At 38.2% G+C, this 10,327-nt stretch overlaps 2 non-coding genes across 2 annotated transcripts; both read right to left on the minus strand.

The window, feature by feature from the left end:
• Window positions 1-5,141: 5,141 nt before the first annotated feature.
• Window positions 5,142-5,213, minus strand: trnaw-cca (transfer RNA tryptophan (anticodon CCA)). Its single transcript has one exon. It is a non-coding gene; the product is annotated as a tRNA-Trp (tRNA).
• Window positions 5,214-6,382: 1,169 nt separating this feature from the next.
• On the minus strand, window positions 6,383-6,454 carry trnaw-cca (transfer RNA tryptophan (anticodon CCA)). The gene has a single exon. It is a non-coding gene; the product is annotated as a tRNA-Trp (tRNA).
• Window positions 6,455-10,327: the final 3,873 nt, after the last annotated feature.

Below are 10,327 nucleotides of genomic sequence, written 5' to 3' on the forward strand. Positions count from 1 at the left end.
ACTGTATCATTTTGAGATTTATCTTTTCACACTGAGGACAGTTGAGGGACTCATATGCAACTATTACAGAAGATTCAAACACTCAGTGATGCTCCAGAAGAAGAAATAATGCATTAAGAGTTAGAGGGTGAAAACTTTTGAACGGAATGGATATGTGTAAATTGTTCTTATTTTGATGATATATAGCCGATGCGATATCTTAGCTGTAGAATCAACTTTAAACACTTATTGTCTTAATAATAATGCATCACTGTATAAAGGTCTGTTTTTATTAGTTTGATACTGTCACGATCCAGGCGGGGTTGTGGAGAGGGACAATGATGAGGAGAACCGGAGTAGAAAAACGAATAAAGATTTATTAAATAAAACACAGTAACTAATACAAACAAAACAAAACCGGGAGTCTAAGGTGAGCACATGTACACAAGTAAACAGAGGTAACAGTTAGCATTGACGGACAAATGGGGAGTGCACACACAGACTCTTAAATACACTGAAACGGGGGCGTGGTCACAAACAAGCTAACAAGATAACGAGGGGGAAATACAAATATGGGCAAGATTAGACTAAATGAGACTGAACTAAAGGGGGAGACAAGGACTAAACCATAGAACTAGAAACATGGGGGAAAAACACTTGGGAAACAGAACAGAACAGGACAAGACACAGACATAATCCTGACAGATACATAGTGTTTTATAAAATAAAAGAAGAGATAGAATGATAGAACTTTTAAACAAATTAAGCAAAAATTAACAAACCAAAGAAATTTTTTTTGTATGTCTTTTACCCATGATGTGTGTGTGTACCTTCATATATTTACAATTTTTAAATGTTATTATTATTATTATTATTATTATTGTCTATTCAGGGGAATAGTGAAGTGCCGTTGGCTGAAAGTCAGGGTCATGCAGGAGCACCAGAGGGGAGTGATTGAATCGTCCAACTCGGATTAAATTTTTTTTTTCTGCTGTAGTTTTCAAGGAAGCTTTTTTATTTTGTAATTTTTTTTAAGATTGTGTCTTGTAAAAAAATTTAAAACTGTTGTGTTCCTTGAGCAGACCAATGTATACATGTTATTAATTTATAGATGTTAATAAAAATAAATAATGTTCTAAATTTCTTCTCTTTAAAAACTGTCTTTTTTGACTGTGTGTGTATGGTGTCTTTATAATATTGTTAGTGCATGGTATTCCAAAACTATAACTAAACATTTTGTTAACTTAATAATGTTAAAATATAATGTCCTAACACTATTATTAATAAACATTTAGAAGATCATCACAAGATCTTTTCAAGGTTTTTTATTTATAGAAAATGTTATCGTAACAATCTGAAGAACATTGTAAGAACTAAAAGTAAACATCCTGTAAAAAAATAGTAGAATATATATAAATGAAAAAAAGTAACTTTTTTTTCACTGATTTTTACAAAAATGCATTTAGAAAATGTTGTAATGTCTTTAAAGAGAACATTATAAGAATAAAAATACACCTACCCATTAAAAACATTAAAAGAGCGTTAGGGAATAGGGAATGATCTAATAATGTTATCTCTGAACATTTTAAGAATGTGTTTTGACAATGTTTTCATATCATTCAATAGAATGTTGTGGGAACAAAAATAAAACTACCTGCTAAAAACATTGTAAGAATGTTAGGGAATGATGTTCTAACAATGTTACCACTGAACATTTTAAGAATGTTTTTAGAGAATGTATCCTATCATTTGAGAGAATGTTCTGGGAACAAAAATAAAACTACCCGCTAAAAACATTGTAAGAATGTTAGGGAATGATGTTCTAACAATGTTACCACTGAACATTTTAAGAATGTTTTTAGAGAATGTATCCTATCATTTGAGAGAATGTTCTGGGAACAAAAATAAAACTACCCGCTAAAAACATTGTAAGAATGTTAGGGAATGATGTTCTAAAAATGTTACCACTGAACATTTTAAGGATGTTTTTAGAGAATGTTATCCTATCAATTGAGAGAATGTTGTGGGAACAAAAATAAAACTACCCGCTAAAAACATTGTAAGAATGTTAGGGAATGATGTTCTAACAATGTTACCACTGAACATTTTAAGAATGTTTTTAGAGAATGTTATCCTATCATTTGAGAGAATGTTGTGGGAACAAAAATAAAACTACCCGCTAAAAACATTGCTAGAACATTGCTTGGTAATGTTCTTAAAACATTTTTAGAACCAAAAATTTCTAGCTGGGTTATTATTAGTATCAAGAATTAGTGATTTTTGGTTAAATCACTGCACGTGGTGAAATTTATCCATGACTACCAGCCAAATTAAAGATCTGGCTACATTTATGCCTATGAATAGTCTTTTAACATTGTCTAATTGCATTTAATATTTTCAGACTTTCATATATTATATTATGTTGATGCTTGCTTGACTCTTTTACTTTCCTTGATTTGGCTTATTATTAAGTATTTTAAGCACAAACTATGTGTTTTCTGCAAATCTAAGTCTTTTAAATGTAATTGGTTTGCTTTCTTTATCATTTATTCATAGCTGTGTGTACCTTCACCACATGAAATAGTTAATAGAAAAAGTTAATGTTGTGACGTTGAAACTTCGGGATAACCCCTAAGGTTATTTTTCACTGAAACTTATATTTAAATATATTTTATAATATGTGCTAAACATATTAAAAACTACAAATGTGAGAGTTTGAGATTCTACCTAAAAATCAAAATTGCAATGTTTCGGTGCAGAAACCTTTTTTCACAAAATTTATTAAGTGTCTTAAAAAATAATTTTTTATTGTTACTTAGCATGACACAAGTACACATTTTAAATATTGGGCTTTCTACCAAACTATGCTGTCAGACATATCAAGTGTAATAAAGTGAAACATGTTGAAATATGAAATATATAGGCAGCTTTTCTTCTAAATGTAGTGCAAAATGAAGATGCAGAAATCTTGAAGTGTTGAGAGCTCCAATTGTTATAAAGCATATCACCGGCTGCGTCCGAAATCGCCTACTCAATGAGTAGGTACTTAATTTCAATAAGTACTTACTTAACGAGTGCTAAAAGAGTACCTACTCAACAGCCATATCTCCTTGAGTATGAATGCGTTCCGCCATGTTGACGTTATCATGTGACCTATGACGTTATAACAAGCGCAACATGAAATGTTATGAGCGGCGGATTTAATTCATCTATCGGTAAACATTTTGATGTTGATGAAATTTGCTTATTTTGGATTGATTTAAGTTTTTATATTTTTAACAATACTAAAATGACTAAAACCCCCAAATTTGTTGTCTTGAATATGTTAATGGGCAAAATTGTGCAAAAGTAGCTTAGATCTGATTTGTTTTCCTTTTTCTTGCTGAATTTCTAATAATAAATAATAAATAAATAACAAAAACAACAAATGCAATTTTTAATTCATTGCAATTTTATGAATATTCAAATATATTTAATATTTTTTTCTGTATATAATCTTGTACTTTGTATGCAAACCTATTATAGTTATGTTTTCTGTCATGATTGTTCTTTGTTAAAGATACTTAAGTCTTTCCCTGAGTTCGTATGGAATTATAAATTCTGTATTACTAAAAATGTAAGTATTACTACTTAGAAATTAAAATAACTTTAGACTGCATTGCTAGCCCACTCCAACACTTACCAACAAAAATAAAGATAAATGCTGAATAATAATTAATGATATTTCTAGTTAAACAAGCATAATGTTTTTTTTTTCTATGAAGTAATGAATAAATGCATACGCTTATGAAAATCTTATATTTTATTTACTGACAACATCAGGAAACATGAATAAATTAGTAAAATAATAAAAGTAACCATGAACATAAATAAATACACATGGAACAAAGCTTTATTTAAACATATTGGTCTTTTAGTCTTTTTCTACTGAGGATGAAGAGACCACTGCAACATCTGGTCCAGATGAGGCAAAGGGCAGGTGGAGTGATGGAGGGTCTCATCGATGGCACTAGACCATTTCCAGGATGCTGCTGTGGATTTCTCCTTTCTTACTGCACACACCAGTCTGCAGACATTTCAGATCATACAAAGATGCACAAATATATTACAAAAGCTGTCATTTTAACAGCACAATGTCATTAGATCTCTGTATTGGAAGTTACAAAATGATCAATCTTTATATTAAGTTTCGGATTTTACTTTTCCCCAAAAATGCTGCAGTCACCTTTCCTTTCAGGTCCTGCTCCACCACAAAAGATCTGCAACAAAGGCACATAAATCAAGAATCAGAAAAGTTCTGTTATAGCTCTGTTTGAAATGAGTTTGAAGTTCAGTTAGGCCTACTATATTTACATTTATATTTACATTAATGTAAAGCAGTGACAGTGAATTCTCACATGGCGTCCATCACTTACTCAGAAGTTTCGTGTTGTGATGTGCTCTAGAACATTTTCCTGTCATTTGTTAAGTAGACATTAATGTCTTTAAAATGTATGTTTTATGTAAATCCGCTTTTGAAGACGTACGTGTATTTCCTGGAGTTTAATGTTCGCTATACGTCATAAAACATGTTTTAACAGCGAAATCAAAAATATACTATAGCATAGGCTACTGTATAACATCTTGGCACCTTATGCAAATCAACAGTTTACGATAAAGTAGCTCAACAAATATGATTTTTAAGACAGGGAACCGTGTTTTGGTTTGTAATACTCACATTTGTAAACACCTTCATTGCGGTTCTCAATCACATTCGATGATGACGTTTTGGCCTCCTGGGATTGAAAATTATCCATCGATGAAAGACTTCAGAATCTGAGCTGAAGCAGTAGGACATCCGGGGATTTCTCGCCTACTCTTTTATGAATACTGAGGTTTCGAACGTACTTCTTTCTTCACATACTCTTTTTTCCCACTATATAGTAGGTAAGTAGGCATATTCGGACGCACTTTAAGTAGACGTACACCTGAATCTCACGCCTACTCTTTTATAAATACTAAGGATTCGGACATACTTATTCGCTTGCCTACTGCTTTCCCCTACTATATAGTAGAGAAGTAGGCGATTTCGGACGCAGCCATACAGAGCGGTGGGATTGGAAACCACTGCAGCACACAACGACAGGACTTCTTTTCACATTAGAAGTCAACAAGAAATCACGTGACCCCGACGTGATTTGAACACGCAACCTTCTGATCTGGAGTCAGACGCACTACCGTTGCGCCACGAGGTCCTGAACCCAGAGGTGATGTATTTTGCTTAACCCCCTTGACACAGAATGCAAATCAGTAAATATACGGTGCTCAAGGAACACTCTTGATGTTGGACTTTATACTCAGGAGATCAAAAACAGATCGTCTGACCTCAAGGTGATTTGGAGCCAGACACTCTACCGTTGCACTACAAGATAGCGGAAAAATTATTTAGTGTTTCATGCTAAAGCACTTTGATAAACTATGCAAATCCGCTAGTCTTTACGCTCACAAAGTCAAGAACAGTTCGCTTGACCTCAACATAATTGGAACACGCAACCTCCCGATCCGGGGTCAGGCGCACTCTGTCGCGGCCACGAGGTCGAGAAAACAAGTCGGCGTTCCTTGCTTAATTGCTTTGATTCAATTTGCAAATCAGTCACGGTAAAGGGCTGTAGACTTTATACTATGGATGTCAAGAAGAGATCAACTGATGTGATTGGAACATGCAACCGTCTGACCTGGATTCAGCCAAGCTACCGTTGTACCCCAAGACACCACAAACCTATCTGGTGTTTCCTGCTTAAGCCACCTTTGGTCATCCTGCCTTCGATAGCTCAGCTGGTAGAGCGGAGGACTGTAGATAATACATTGGCTATCCTTAGGTAGCTGGTTCGATTCCGGCTCGAAAGAGCTGGCTTTAGAATTCGGCAAGTAGATGTTTCCACGATTTCTTCAGAGATTGCAGGGCAAGATATGCAAAAGTAACACGTCAAGAGGCAGATCTGTCACAGTACACAATGACAGGAATGGTTATTACATGAGATCTCAGGCTTAATAAAAATAACAGGTCAAGATACAAATCTATCACAGTACACTGGTGATTTTCAATCCTGATCCTGGGGACCCCCTGCTCTGGGCTGTGTTTCCCAAAAGGGTTGCAATCCTTAATACAACGTAGACGCATTGAAACCAATAGAGTTGCAATCAACTTAGGCTTACGATGACTCTGGAGGACGCGGCCCTGCATTTTTGTCTGTCTCCTTTTTCTGACACACCCAGATGAGCTCATGGAGCTCTCTCCTAACTAGCTAATGATCTTAATCAGGTGTGTTTAATAAGGGAGACATACAGAGCGGTGGGATTGGAAACCACTGCAGCACACAACGACAGGACTTCTTTTCACATTAGAAGTCAACAAGAAATCACGTGACCCCGACGTGATTTGAACACGCAACCTTCTGATCTGGAGTCAGACGCGCTACCGTTGCGCCACGAGGTCCTGAACCTTGAGGTGATGTATTTTGCTTAACTTGTTGTGTTTGCTTCTTTGACAGACTGTGTCTGTTGTTCTAGGATAATAATAAATAAATAAATAGTATAAATAATAATAAACGATACTGTTAGTAGTACTACTACAAATAATGATGTTAAAATGTTTACCTGCAAATAAGTAATTTTGCTGATAAATAAAAAGTGATTCATACTGACCTGGAATGAACCTGTTCAGATGCAAGTGGAACGATTCAAGTGATGTGGATCCTCTTGCACATCTGTAGTTTGGCAAGACAATGCCCTCCTTGGTAGTGGTGCCAGTTACAGTGTACAGGAGGACACCAGGGGCCTCATTTATAAAACTTTCTTACGCACTGATTTGATCTTAGAGTGTTCGTACGATCAAATCCACGTCAAATTACAGATTTATAAAAACCGTCTTTGACGTGGAAAAGTACTTATCTCCACGTCAGATTCCAGCTTGGCGTATGACCGTTTCCTTGTGGTAATGCCTGGTATTACAGATAGTTCAGCCTCACTATAATTTGATTTCTTGTGCTCCTTTTTTCTTGCCATTGTCACAGAGTTTTTGCTTTAGGAATGAGCTCATTTTATATGTTAATTAATTAAGCAGGGGCGTTTCGACGGCGGAACATTCAGCTGCACACAATTCCACGATCATTTGTGATTTATAACCGAATGACTGGCGTACGCATGGATTTCGTGGTACGTTCGTTTTCTCTGAATCGCTCTTACGATCAAATCAGAAAAGTTCTTAGATAAAATCAAGGATGGTTTCTACGCAAGTCTTTATAAATGAGGCCCCTGGTTCATCCTGAATGCACTTCACATGCTTCTTCTGGATTTGCCAGATGTGCTGCATTCTCTCGTGGTCCAAGAGAGGGACACCAAGATAGTCTCTGCCCTTTATGCCCATGAGCTCATTAAGAAGCTGCTCAATCATTAAGATCGTCTGATGCTCCCCTCTTGTCCGCCTTCTGCAGTGCAACGCCAGTTCCTCCTTGGTGATCTGCTGGTCCACCAGTTTTTCAGTGATCCCAGGAACACGTTCTCGTTTCAATTGTTCCCTCTTAGCTTGACGCAGCAAGGCAACATCTCCACTGTCCCACTCAAAAATGCAGCTTGACAGTCTGGACATGAAAACAGGGTAAAGAGGATGTGCATCCTTTGTACACCCAGATGCCAGTCGCCGCATAAAGTGGTATATGTCAAGCTTTACAACCAGGTCTGGCCAACCACCAAATCTTTGTTTTAGTTTTGACTGTCCTGTGCCCTCCCGACAACATTCACAGTCAACATAGAGAAGCTGAGGAGGAGCCACACCAGCATTTCTGTACCTGCGGATGAGATCAGCAGCCATGGTGTCAAGAGCAGGACCCTCCTGAGCGGTTAGGACACTGATCAGGATTTGGCCCACCTCATTGCTCACAGATGTAAGCCACAAGGCGGTCCCCATGGCAAAGCCTGATAGCTTCTTGGTGATCTGTGATCACACAGAAAAGGCCAAATAAAAGTTTCTTTTATTTCTAAAATACTGAACTAATACAGTTTTTTAATATACAAAAGCATTAATTAAATTGTTCATGTCTTTACTGCTAATGTTGTATTTTAGACTTTTGTTTGTGAGGTAGGATTTTACTGTGGTAAGAGTTAAAATATTTACCTTTTTTGTGGAATAGATTTTTAATATATTGCCAAAGGTAAAGGTTATACTGGCTTTGATGTGGTCCAGCCTGCTTAAGATGTCTCTGCCATAAACAGACAGCATCCACCGGTGGGAAGGAATAGCCACTGACTCAGGAGGGTCTGGGAACTTGACAGGAAGCAGGCTTGGGTGGGCTACAAAGTCTGAGCATGCGCCAAGGTAGCGACAAACACGCTTAAGCCACTCCTCGCTGTGATTTTCCCTCACCTGCCTGACCAAGCGGCTGGGGCTATTACCCAAGGTCCTTTCCCTCAGAAAACGGATCACCCGCATTTCACAAGCATATCTGTATAAAGAAACAAAGTGAAAAAGAGACCAAAATTGGCAAACATTTAAAATAAGCTAATGTATAATGTGTTTGAATGACAAACGTTGGTGACACAGGGTAAATTTCAGAGGAAAATTTCAGTATACTCACCTTCGTGTCAGGATCAGTCGGAACTCCATTCTGTGTGCCAAATCCAGCTGGTCCAAGATGGTCTTGCTGGTGGAAATGTAACTTGTTTTACAACCAGATGAACTGCACCATAGAGTCTCTGTAATCATCAGGTAGTACCTATCAACATCCAAAACGTTGCGGGCTCTCTTGTGGGCTCCATAAACTGTGAGCTGTTTTCCACACACAGGACAGGACAGCCTGACCTTCCAAAGGTGATATGCATCCACAAGAGAAGCCGGTGTGTAAAAAAAACGCCCTGGAGTGGGGGCCTGATGATAAATGAGCGCTGGCTCTGGTGGATCATACCAAAGCTTCAGGTCAGTGCGCAGCCGCTGGTTCTTCCATAGAGCAGATGAAATCCACTTCTGATCCTGAGGTGGTATGGTCCTCATCAACTTTGCAGGCAGCCAGCCAGGCTCTAAACCAGGAGCAGTTTCCATGTCAGCAGCAGGGTGAGCTGAGAGACCAACCACAGATGGAGCAGCAGAGGTGGCAAAAAAAGAGGTGGCAGTGAGGGATGCAGTGGTCACAGGAGGAGGAGGAGATGAGGTACCAGAGGAGGAGGCGGCATCTGACATTTCCTAAAAATAGGCAAATATATATACATGATTGCAAGTCACTCACAAAGAATGCTAATTTGAAGTATCATTTTGAAGACAATCACTTAATTGAAGAGTTTCTCACAGCTCCAACAGCTACCGATGATATTGAGGAAGTGGTTGTGGAAACAGGAAAGGGAGGAAGAGAAAGAGGTGAGACAGTTTGAATGAACATCCTGGGACTGTGGGCAGGCGATGGTGTCCTTCTTGTCATGGCACTTGTGACAGTGCTGGGCATGGCAGAAGAATCGAAAGTGCAACTGATGGGCTGAGAGAATATAACCACAGTTTACAACATTATATATAATGTTAATCTGTCCTTATTAGGAATTACATTAATGACACATAATTTCAACATATCTTTATGGAATGAAAATAACAGTAGCATAACAAGCAAACCCAGGCATAACAATAATAAGTGTGCATAATAGACAACTGTAATATACGATGGATTATATGATTGTAAAATCTTTACATTACCTTGGTTGCATGCTTCCTGCTCAAATTTAAGTTTGGCTTTAAAGCAGCACCCTGAGACCCACCGAACTGTGGCTTTATAAACTAAAAACAAATGTTTAAAAAAAAGTCATATTAAGAGGAGCCTTGTAAGTTAAAATGCATATATTTTAAAATGCTAAAAATGTAAATATCAGTATCAGTAAATCCTCATTACTTACTGATGCCATAGTCAAAGTTGGTTTGTGGGGTGTGAGTTGTCCAGGTGTTGCTGTCTGTCCTGGTGTTGCTGTCTGCCCCGGTGTTGCTGACTGTCCTGGTGTTGCTGACTGCCCCGGTGTTGCTGACTGTCCTGGTGTTGCTGACTGTCCTGGTGTTGCTGACTGCCCCGGTGTTGCTGACTTTCCTGGTGTTGCTGACTGTCCTGGTGTTGCTTGACTGCCCCGGTGTTGCTGTCTGCCCCGGTGTTGCTGACTGTCCTGGTGTTGCTGACTGTCCTGGTGTTGCTGACTGCCCCGGTGTTGCTGACTTTCCTGGTGTTGCTGACTGTCCTGGTGTTGCTGACTGCCCCGGTGTTGCTGTCTGCCCCGGTGTTGCTGACTGTCCTGGTGTTGCTGACTATCCTGGTGTTGCTGTCTGCCCCGGTGTTGCTGACTGTCC

Source organism: Garra rufa, chromosome 1 (assembly GCF_049309525.1).
Source record: "Garra rufa chromosome 1, GarRuf1.0, whole genome shotgun sequence".
NCBI lineage: Eukaryota > Metazoa > Chordata > Actinopteri > Cypriniformes > Cyprinidae > Garra > Garra rufa.